Source organism: Manacus candei, unplaced genomic scaffold (genome assembly GCF_025592945.1).
Source record: "Manacus candei isolate 608988 ecotype Guabito, Panama unplaced genomic scaffold, ASM2559294v1 h1tg000119l, whole genome shotgun sequence".
NCBI lineage: Eukaryota > Metazoa > Chordata > Aves > Passeriformes > Pipridae > Manacus > Manacus candei.
The window spans coordinates 2,550,985-2,563,067 of NW_026138167.1; the positions used below are offsets into that span (position 1 = coordinate 2,550,985).

Here is a 12,083-nt window from a genome sequence, read left to right on the forward strand (position 1 = left end):
GCTCAGCAGTGATGTGTTAAAGCCCTGGCATGAGGTGGCCTGTGTAGAGTAAAAATCAAGGAGGTGTAAGTCTCTGAGTTGAAGAAAAATGTTGCTGAGCAGCAGATGAACACTCATCCAGCAGTGTAACTTCAGCTGGTGTTGCCTGGGTGCACTGAGAGCTTGTTGCAGCCAGGAAGCTTAAAATTGCTTGCTTTTCTTAAGCTCACATTGCTTAAGATTGATCTTCTTGATTTTTCTTCAAAGGTGAGTGAGTTGTTGCTTTTGGCTTCTGCAAATCTGTGACTGTGTGATTGATCAGTGCCCAGACAGGGCACTCTGGGAAGCAGCTGAAAGCTCCATCTCCTGCCCAACCCTGCTTGTCTCTTGCTCTGCCTGTTGCAGTTCCAGCTCCCTGGGTTACCCAGCACTGTGACATCCCTGTGGCCACATTTCCTTGCTCCATGTGCCAGGCACTCTCTTCATGCTTTTATTGCATGGCTGTTCACACACATCCAACCATGGGACAGGATGAAGGCACCTTAGAGTTCCAGCAGGGGATCAGACTGAGTGAAATTATCTGTGCATTCCACAGGAAATGGGAGCACAGGCTAGGGTACTCTCTTGGGCATTTAGGTGGTTTTTTTCTGTGAAGTAAAGTACTTCCAATCATGCTGCTTTTGCTTTAAGCTTGGTCAAATATTTAGAGTTCATATGGGTGGTGTCAGCAAGGTAACATGCTCTCTTAAGAGGTGGCCAGAAAAGTAAATAGAAAAAAAACTCCCAAAGCTGTATTAGTGCTGTGGAAAACCAATATATACGATTTCTGACAAGAGAGTTTTGCTTTGGTTGTGTAAAAATTGTGTAGTCAAATTTCACTGACATTTTTGCACTTCTCCCAATGTTTCTACTGCTTGAGCTTTGATGCTACACTTTCAGAGTGACTAATGTGGTGATGTGCAGTGTATGAGGATAGAAGTGTGAAGGTCTGTTGGACTGAAGGTTCATGGCTGTCAGTGGTTGAGCTGAATGAGGAAAAGGAGGAAGAAATAGGTGTCTGCAGCCTTGCTTCCTTATTGGAAGTACTGAGGGATCTAAGCCAGTCTTCAGATGGAAAACCTATTGGGATTTACATTTATTCAGTTTACATTCAGTGAGAGGTGCTCCCCTTAGTTTTTAACTGTTCACTTTGACTCTTGCAAACCATTTGGGGATCTTACTCAGAGTCTCTCTTCCTCCAGGGAATGTGGTTAAAAGAAAGGTGTCTGCAAACTTGTCAGTACAGATTTGTCACTGTCAGGCTCCATCTGAATCTTGATCTCATTACTGTGAGCTTCTGTTTGTTTTAGCAGGAGTTCAGCCACGTTTCCATTTATGCAGAGGGAAAAGAAAAAAACACCTACATTTTCCTTGCTGTTGTTGCTCTAATGTAAAACCTTTAACTGCTGAAGTTACTTGGATTGTCTTGGAACAAGAATTTTGTTTGAGGTGAATTAAGTGGAAGGAGAGATGCTGAGGTGTCTCAGTCTCCATTGGATGCTTTCACTCTGTTAATGCTGCAGGTGCCTGTGCAACCTCTTCCTCTACAGACCCCTGCAACTGTTGTGGTCCTGGCTGTTGCCTTCAGTGTCCCCTATTGCTTCCACATGCAGCACACTCAGCTTGTTCATCATCTGTGTGCTCTCAGCTTTCTCTTTTTTGCAGCCTCAGTGTCCTGGCTTGGCTTCTTGCCTGATTGCTGCAGAAGGCTTCTGAGGGAACAACTTCAGAAAGGTCAAGTTTCCTTAGTATGACAACTGACATTTTTTGTTGTTTTCAGTGATTATTTTTTTTTCTCTTTTCCATTTTCAAATATTGTAAACTCTTCTCTGTGCCCGCTGTGATTTTTCTGTCGTTGGATTTGGTAGTAATGAAAGGTGTCCTGCACGTGGTTTAGATCAGTTCTTCTCTGGGGACCTAAACATGGTTAGGATTGGCTTGACACTGCTGACATTCCTTTAGCTACAAGTGAGAGGCTGTGTTCCTTCCCACTGCATCCAGGGGAGGTTGGTTCAGCTGGGAGCCTGAGCTCTGAGCAGGGCTCAGCAAATGGGTGACTTGAATATTCGAGAGCTGGTCAGGGGCTGTGGTGAGGAGGCAGGTAAAGCTGTAGCTCTGGGGGGGATTCACTTGCATAAGTTGTTTTTGAGAGCCACAAACGGTGGTTTCCTGGTTGTTCAGCCTCCTGTGGTTGCTCTGCCTTTCTCAAGCTTCTTATCATCAAATGTGAAAGCCACAGACAGTCTTTTCATGAGCGCTGGATGGAAGGAGGAATTGCTGCCAAATTCTTCTCGGTATCTTTCCCCTTCAGCCTGCTGTTTTCTACCCTTTGGCCTCCAGGTTGCACATTCATTCCTGGTCCTTTGAAATGCTGTATATTTGCTTTGGAAAGGGCACTGTTGTGCCTCTCCATATGCAGGGAATGGAGGCAGCTGAACCAATCTGAAAGTACCGAGGTCTGTGTGAGGCTGGCAAAGATTTCATAGCCTGGGTGCACAAAAGAAATGCTCAGTTCTGATCCTCTTCCTTTTGTGGTTTGTGTGGGTTGTTGCCCTTTCAAGGGTGAAGGGTTTGGAAACCACAGGCCTTAGCTGTGACCTGGGAGTCCCTGAGAGTGTGGTGTCCCTGTTTCTGTCTCAGCCTGGTGTGCAAAGGCTCTTCACTAACAGGGACAGCAATTAATTTCTTCCCATCTTAAACTGAGGAATTAGTGCAGGCACCTTTGAGGGCTGAAAAGTGTGACAAACAAGATGTCCAAGTCCTCCCGTGTGATGACTGAATTTTATATCTCTATAAAGCTTAACCTAGTCCACATGAACTTTCCATTAGGACTTGCATGTTTACTCTTAACAGCTCTTTGAACACATGCATTGCCTTTTAGACTTAAACAGTGTAACCTGAGATGGGAGCTGTAGTGCAGCAGCTAAATATATCCTCACAGCATAGCACACAGGCCCAGCATTCAGAAATGAGTTTTTGAAAATAAGGAGGACTTTGATATTTTTTTTATAACCACACCACGTAAACAGTTATTTTTCATGTGGTAGTGTAATTTAATTTTAATTTATTCACGTGCTCTCCAGAGATACTGTTAGGGGCATAGGAGTTAGTATAATGAAGTTAATGTGGAGCAAATCAATTTAGGCTAAATGGTGATGTTTAGTTTGTGGAGACTATGTATTTGCTTAAGGAACAGGGTGTCAGAGTTGAGGCTGTAGGCTACCATAAGATGGAAAAAAATCTATTCCATTTGATGGCACAAATGGTTGAAATTTTTCTGAAGTTTCTACAGTGTTAATTGAATGTTAATGGAGAAATACATAGTTAGTGAGGATTTCTGTAAAGTTATTGCATGGAATGTTACATGCTGATTAAGCAGTTCAGTTTTGTCCAGTCATAAGAAATGTGGAATGGGGTAGAAGTAATGGCATAAGAAAACCTAAGTGGCTGCAATTGAATTTCATGCATTTTTATAGTACATAAGTGCTGAAATGAGAGACGCTGGTGTTTGGCCTCTGCTCTTGGTTGAATTTTAACTATTAACATTCTACTATTTGAAAGTTCTGTTTGAACTGGTGGTGTGTTCCAGAAGTCAGAAAATTACCTGACTTAGCTGGATTTTGCTTGATTTTTAAACCACAGCACTTTCCATGTAGGATTCTCCTGACTCTGAGCGTGTTACAGGCAGTGAGAGATCCACAGCTGGAAAACAAGAAGCAGTTTTGCAAACTGCATTTTGCAGGTGGGGCTGGATGAGTGTGCCCAGAGCATAAATGGCTTTAGGTGGTTGGACAGCAAAGCTTTCACACTTGACTGGATTTTTCTGCTCTGCAGATGCACTTGGATATGTTGGTTGAAAACTAATGTTCCAAGAGTGGACTTGGATGTCAAGCTTTTCCAGATGGTTCTGGCCAAGTTACAGGTGTCTGTAAGAAATACTGGGCTGACATAAGCATCTCTGTGGGGCAGCACATAGGAAAGGAATAGGGTGCCAGCTTCCTCTTATGGCATGTGAAAGTTTGGTTTTGATTTTCCATTCAATAAGGAAATAAAGCTGTTTGTAGTCAAGGTCATTTGTCAGGTAGGCTGGAAACGATGCAGATAAACAGTTGAATGTTGTGAAGAACATTTTAAAAGTTAAGTTTCACTGACTGGGGACAACTAGAAGTGGTAAACAGGTGTCAGATTTGGAAACCTCACTGTATAGAGAGCTGATGTAAAGCCATGTTGGTCGACTCTTTTGCTTCCTGGTTGTTCCTGTGGTTTGAAAGTACTGTGATTTCTCTTGGGGAATGCTAGGGAAGAATCAGCGAGGTTTGGTTCATTACCTGTAAGCTCCTGCACTTTCCAAGAGTTTTTACCTTTCCAGAAACTCTGTGCCTGTAGCTGAGCTGATATTTCATGGCCTAGATTTTAGTGGTTTTCTGCCTTTTTGTGGTTTAACAACTATGTCAGTGCTGTCCTGGTTTGGATCCTGGTTTACCTTTCCTTCCACTTGGCTGGGCTGTCATTTAGACAGAAAGAAAACATGCCTGAAGTGGATAGTAGTGCTAAAAAATGTGCATATTCACCTTTCTCCTGTTCGTTTTGGAAATTCCATTTTTATAGGCTTGGCTTAGGCTGGATCAAGCAAGGCAACAGAAATCCCTGTAACAAACCTACCCTGGGCACACAGGACTGAAAGAGTGCAAGGTCAAACACTGGGTGCCAGAGTATATGTGAAGGAATCTGTGCAGTTGTTGGGAAGGTTTCAAAATGGGATGTGATGCTGAGAATAATTAGCAGTCCTAAAATATTGAATGTTTTCAGCGGTGACTTGTTTGCTTATCAGTGATGATGGTCAACAAAAATAGGAAATAACTGCAAAGTATGACCTAAAATCATTGTGTTCCTAAGGCAGAGGAAAATTCTGGCCTGCTCCCTGTCCAGAATGACCCTCTGGGTCAGAAAACCCTGGGGTTTTTTTCCCTACAAGAAAACATTGTTTGACCAGAAACATTTGTGTGGTGCATCCAGACTTAAGCTGATAAGTGAATGACACTGTATATATTGGTTGAAAATACCCTGTTTTTTCAGAAGTACTTTTGTAAGAAAAATACCTTTTGCCACAGTTTGATTTAAGAAAAAGGAACACCCTCCCCCAGACTAACAGCAAAAAAAAAAAGAAGTTCTTAATTGCAAAACTATTTGCAAGGGTTAACTCAGTCTTTATTCCAATCTAACATCATAGATTCCTTAGAAATAAGTTTGAGAGAGATATCAGGATGCCTGGTTATTTAGTAGAAGAAATCAAATTTCTAGTTATCTTTAGCAGGTATCGAGTCAGTAATTATCTTAGATTTGCTACTTCAGTTTTTAAAATTTGATTACTTGGTAACATTCTGACTTAAGTATTGTCTAAAATCTTAGTTTTAGTTGCAGAAGTCATAGAATAACAACTGTTTTGAGTATAGTTCACATTTGCAGCTTGTGTGGGAAGGTGAATTCCACGGGAGACTGAGTTATGTGGTCCACTGACCTTCTCTGCAAACCGTCTCATTATTGGAGGTTTCTCCTTGTGTGAATATTCAGTTTGGAGCAGGGATCTTTTGAAAATTTAGGTTTCAGAGTTCCTAACCACAGAAACATGGATTTTTGTTCTCTGGGGTAAATTCAGGTGCTGTGTTGGCAGTGCCACCCCTGCAGTGTGCCGGGACAAGGGCACAGCTGGGATTTGTGTGGCTGGAACGTGCTCTGGTTGTTGACAATGTCTCCTCACTCTCAAGATCATATTGCTGTGCACAAAACCCTGGTGGAATAAAGCCCTGGAATTCCAGTGCAGGTTTTTCAGGAGAGCTGGATTGAAGCAGGGCTTTCACAGCCCCAAAGGAAGCCGTGGAGGTGGAACGTAACCTCAGGATTTGTGCACTGGTGTCACTCGCTGGGAGTGCTCAGCCTTTTCCTGCCCTAGGTGGAATTGCTGTCCCTCACAGGGCAGTTTGGGGCCTTGGCATCTCTGCTGGAATTGTCACTTTTAAAGGCTTCCCAGCTGTGGTGCTCAGGGGGGTGACTGCATTCAGGGAACAGGGAAAATGGACCATTTTCCATGGCTCAGTTTTGGGACCAGTGGCAAAGCTGGGAGTGCTTGTAAATAAATCCCTGTGGAGAATGGGAGGCTCCTTGGAAGGTGTCCTGAAACTTGGTTGTTTCAAAGGAGTGCCTGGTGGGTGGAATTGGAAAGCTGTTGTGGAGCAGTTGCTGCTGGAAATGGAAGTTAAGGGGAAAAAAACTCCTTTGCAACTTGAAGAGGAAAACTTCAGGGAAATTGGGCTTTGAGCACAGAAGTCTCTGGGAGAATGATAAGATGTGGGCAATATTGATAGCTGTTTTTGCCATTACCATCATCATCATCATTGTCTTGACTGTGTCTTCATGAGTTACAGGAAGAAACTCAGATCAGCTGAAGGTGCCTGTGAATCTTCAGTCTCTGCATTTCAAACCTGCTGCGTTTTCAGTGCATTTACTGCTGTTTAAAGCAAAACTATTTTCATTACTGAAATGTTAACTAACTTTACTTGTTCCTTTAAGACACTCCTGCCATTAATTACTAACAAGCACAGCTCACCACTTGCACAGTGCCTCTTGACCCTGAAGAAAGCTCCTGTGTTTTTGTGAGGGTATATTTGGCTCTCTTGTAGTGAAAACTCCCCAAATTGCCAAGGTCCTGTTTTGTTTGTTTGTTTGTTTTTTTACACTGACCTTCTTTGCAACTCCCTCCATCTCTGAAACTCCTAAGAATATCTCTTTTATTGTCTCAGAATTGTAATTTTTGGGCAGATGAGCATGGCTGGGTGTCCCTTTCTTCCCTGGAGCCTGATTTGTGTGAGGGTTTTGTGCAGCAAGTGACCTCTCAGTTCAACTGAGCCACAGCTGTCAGGGTTGGAAGGTTCCTCAGATATATTTCCCTGCAGATATAATTATTATTGTTATGCATTTTATGTTGTCTTGATTTTTTTTGCAAATTACATCCCATTTGTTTTACAAGTCCACTTGGTAAGAGTTGTACAACAACCTTAAACACACTTCTTTGTGCAGAGGAATTTCCTCTCAGCTCTTTTGTTTAATGTGCCAGTTACTTATCAGATGACTTCTTTTGTTTTCCCATTTGCTCAATGTCCTCCCTGCTGCCTGGGTCACAAACAGGTTAGGATTGTAAAGATTATACACATTATACACATTATACACATTATATACATTACACCAGTATGTCTGCTGAAAGTCACTGAAGAAAGAAATGAAACCTTCACTTCTGGTTTCTCATACTCTCTCTTTTTTTTTTTTTTTTTACTGCTTTCCCTGTGACTAGAATTTCAGTATCATCATTTAATTGAAGTAATTCAGTCACTTCAGGCGTGTGTGTCCTTTGGACAGAAGGCATAAAAGCTCAGACAGAGGCTGTCCATCATGAGGCTTTTTTACTTCCCCAACTATGGTTGCTGTGAAAAAAAAAATCTATTCTGCCACCTGGATTTCTTGAGCCTTCATTTCTGGGTCCATGTCCTCAGGGGCTTTTGCAATGAGAGAATACTCTCCATCTGCACAGATTATTGTGCACTGGCAAAGACAGGAGGAGGTAGAACACAGTGCCAGAAGAGATGAGCCTTTCTCAATTGCACTGGGGAAATTCTGGGCAGTTTTGGAGGTTTCTTCAGGTTTAAGATACTGTATCCTTGGGGTTTTTTCCCTGGGAGAGACACCTCCCCCTCCAGCAATTCAGAAATATTTCAGAAGAATTGGATGTTCTGGAAGTGATTATTTTACATGGCTAAAACTTTGTTCCTCAGCCCATTGTCTGTGTTTCTGGAAGCTACACTAATGCCATGCTGCATTTAATCTTCTATTTAATCCTAGAGTTGTAATTCTAAACACAAGACCTGATTGTCATCTTCACACCCTCGGACTGATGTGTCCCCTGTTGCTTTCTCACCAGGAAAAGCTTCCCCTCCCAAATATTTGCCAGTTGCAAGTTCAGGGCACCCTGCCAAGTGGTGAATATGTGAACCAGAAGTGAGGTTCTTCCCACAGGCTGCTCCCCATGCCAGTCCAGAAAGAGAGTTTGGCATGGATGTTCTTGGCCAGAATTGCTTCCAAAAGCTTGCTGTCCATCTGTCCCTCCAGCTGAGTGCTGTCCAAGGAGCCAGCAACACACAGTTGTGGGAGCCTTGAGTGTTAATCATTCATGAGAGCAGCTGGAGTGAAAGTCAATCCAGAGAACAGCTCTGAGTTGGGCTGCTCTGAGTTTGCAGCCGAGTCAGGAGCGTTGCTGCTCCAGTGTAGTGTGACACAAGTGGAATCTGCCACTTAAAAACATAACCAGGAGCACTTGGAAGTGGTTATGATAAAAATCCATGTAATACCTAAACCACAGATTTAGAAACATGGCAGTGAAGATGTGAGTTGAATGCAGACAGTGTCACTTGGCCTGTTGACCTGCTGAATGCTCCCTCCCCAAATACAGCTGTGTTCTGTCACCCTGCTCACTTCCCCTGGTCACCCAGAATGGCTCGGGCACAACACTGTGCTGATCATTTCCTTCGTGTTGGTTCACACATTCCTGTGATCTGGGACCCAAACCAGCCTTCCCAAGCGGGTGTTTTGGTTGTTGCATTCCACAATCAGTTGTATTCTTGGTAGACTCTTGTATTTTAATTTCGAGTTCTGTGCCTTCTGAGAGCCAAAGCTGTCAGGGCAAAAGTCTCAGACCTCTGTGTCTCTGATCCCTGGGTGCAGGCTGGGCTGGTGCAGTGCAGACCTTCAGATCTGAGTGTTCCACAGCAGCTTCACTGCTCATGAACCTGAGCAGACCTGGGTGAGCTGCTGCTCCTCTCCTGTGACATAATTCACATATCCAGGACGGTGAGGTCACTTGTCACCTCCGTGCTAACTTGAGCCAATAAAACCAGAAGTGCAGAGTTGACATAGGTCATGATTATCAAATTGTGCTTTTAGTGCAAATTCTGAATGTGGTGCTTTGGATTTTTGGCAGAGAGTGGGGTAAAAAGGTTATGGAGTGTTACATGCAGTAACTCAGGGTCCCAAATACGTTGCACGTGTTTCAAGAAGCCTGCTCTAAGATTTGGGCTGTGTTCATCTGCCTTGATAAATGTATTTTTCTGCCTAAAAGTTGAATTTGGGCTCTGTATTCTTGAAGAATTAATACACAGGAAACACGTTTATTCTGAAGTGAGACTTTGGGATGAAAACCAGAGAGGTTTTAGCAGAGCTGTTAAGACAACTCAGCTCAGAAATTACAACAGTAATTTCTCCTTTCAAAATCTGGAAGCAATAAACACTTGAGATGTGCTTTCTGAATGCAGTGGAATCAATCCCTTGGGCAGACATTGTAAGAAAAAAATTCTGGAATTAACTTTAGGTATCAACTCTGTGAGACTGTGAAAATACTGAAATGTGATCTGCAGGCTGGAGCTAAGAATGCAGTGTTTTACCTCTTCCTTTTAAAGGCTTCATTCCCTGCACACTGGTGTCACAGTGACCTGTTTCAAAAAGACCAGATAGGAAAATTGCTTGATTTACTTTTTTGGCTTCAACTCCGGGACAGTGAATGGAAAATCAGTGAAAATATATCTTTCTTGAGTCTCAGTTATTGAAAGTATTAGAAGTCAGTCCATTTTTTCCCTACAAGCAGTTTGACTTGTTGCTGACATGCTGACAGTGTGGAGGGGCTGTGTTTGGGGAGTGTGTTTCGGTGGTGTTTTTTTTTTTTTGTTTGGGTTTTTGTTTGGTTTTTTTGGGGGAGGTTGTTTGGTTTTGGTTTTTTTTTGTTTGTTTTTTTTTTTTTTTTAAGCCATGTAACCCTCCAGCTGTAGAGTGGTAACAACTTTAACTGCATTTCTCCATCTGCAGCAGCACCGTGGCAGCTCTGCAGTCACCTTCAACACCTGAAACCAGCTCTGAGTGGCTGGGATTGTTTCAAGCTTTTTGCAGTATTTAAGTAGCTCAGTTGACAGCACTTTCTATCAAAGTGCCTGGGGGGGGACACCTGATTTAAGTTTCTTCACAGCAAGGTTTTGGTAGTCAGGGCTGGTGTGTAGAGGAGACTCACAGGAGTGAACTTCGAGGTGAACCCTGGCGAGGCAGGAGATTGGAAACCAAAATACCTCCAGTGTGGAGGGTGAATGGAAAGGACATTGTTTGGGGTTAAACCAATCGTGTACACACTTGGAGGTCTGAGTTCAAGACCATTTCAGTGCAGAAGTGTGATGGAGTTTTGCCTTCTCCTCAGCCTATCGAATAAATATATAATATTTATATAAAAAAACTTGATCTAAGATCACCACATATCTAGAAGTAGTGAAAGCATCTTGAAAAGGGTTATTTTGTGTTCTCCACCATAACTCAGGCCCTGTCTCAGCCCAGAAACATGTGCTGGGAAAGCTTGGTCTGTCAAGAGAAGACATCTCTCATCTCTCTTGCATTTACTGGGAGGGGGGGAACAAGAAGGACATTGAACTTCTTGTATTTCTGATTTCCATTCAGAGAACTAACAGCATGTATATCTTAGGTTTGTGTTTTTCAGCACTGCCTCTCCTTCTTCCCCCTTTTAAATAGCCATTCCAGGCAGTGTTCTCCCCCAGGACACAATAAGTGCTGTTCAACCTGTCTGTGAACACTGCAAAGCATCATTTCTGTTCTTTGGGGGACTTGAAGGGAAGCAATTAAAATGACAGGAAGTGCTTGGGACTGAAAGATTTATGTCTGTGGGAAGATCTTATGAAATTCAAAGCGTATTTTAATGAGAAAGAATTGATTTGGCAGCTGCATAGTTAAAGATGTGCTGTTTCTTTCCAAAACGTTAAATTAACGTCCTCCAAGACAGATCAGGCAGAAGGAGAACTGCTTTGTGCAGATCTGGTAGAGTGTATAGCAGTGATGTGTACACTCTGAAGATACACTAAATTCTCAGTCACTGAGGAACTCTTAAGAAGTAGCAGTGATTAAAGCTGCCTTTTAAATTCCCCCTCCCACGGTTGCATCGAAAGACTTTACCTCCTACAAGAAAACAAGCACAGGAGGCAGACACTCAGCTCCTTAATCCATTTAATGTGTCTTCACTCACTTGCAGAAACGGCTGTCATTTGGATGGGGAAGTGTATCGAAAGTAATTTAAAAATCATGGTTTGTAAAGGTTGAAATGCTGTGTATGAGGCTCGAGACCAAGTCTCTGTGCTGGGAACGTGACCTTCGAGCTGACAAGACAATCACCAAGTAGTGCCTTGGCCTTGCCTGCTCCAGGAATGATTCACTGGATGTTCTCCACATTTTCTGAAGTTATTCTTTTCCTTACTGCTGGTGGGATTTTTGGGGTGTGTTTGGATGTAAGAGATTTCCTCCCGTTGGGATCTTGCAGCCACGCTGAGGGTGCTGCCCTGAGGGGATGGAGTGTGGGGACACCTGAACTCATCAGAAGCTCTGCAAGGAGGCCGTGTGTGTTGGCATGTCTGAAGTGACAGTAACACCCCTGCACACCTGTGTGTGTGTGGAGTTGGCCCAGAACCACTTCCCTCCACGTCTCAGTGTAGCTGCATTTTCTTTGGTGAGCAGCTTTGGTTCCGAGGAGGGCTGGGGCTGGGGCTGTTTGTTTGGAGATTCCCTGGAATGCACAAGGCCTGCTCCATCCAGGGTTTGTTGGCATGATAACAGAAAGGACTTTAAGTTTGTTTGGGGGAATTCTGGTTTGAGTTCTAAATGCTTTCTCACTCCACACATCAGAAATTTATATGCTAACATGAACTTTGGATATTTAGTATATTTGTGATTCAGTGTGTTTCTCACTGGCAGGGTAGTTAAAGTGTTACCCAAGTTAAGTGTTTAATAACTTAAGTGTTTAATAATTTTTCTTATCAGAAGATAAGGAGGTTTTACAAACCAGTGCTCTTTAAAAAGAATCTCTTCGGTCTAGTGAAGCAGTGAGGATAATATAAAAGTGGAAAATCCAGGTTTTATGTCTGTTGAAGCTGGGTTTCCAACACTGTGTATCTGGAGTCTCTGAACCATTACTATACCAA

The 12,083-nt window shown here is 43.0% G+C and overlaps 1 protein-coding gene across 6 annotated transcripts in view; it reads left to right on the forward strand.

The window, feature by feature from the left end:
* The window catches only part of TLN2 (talin 2), a 157,167-nt gene that overhangs the window by 26,575 nt on the left and 118,509 nt on the right, over window positions 1-12,083 (forward strand). The gene's annotated exons all lie outside the window — the stretch shown is intronic.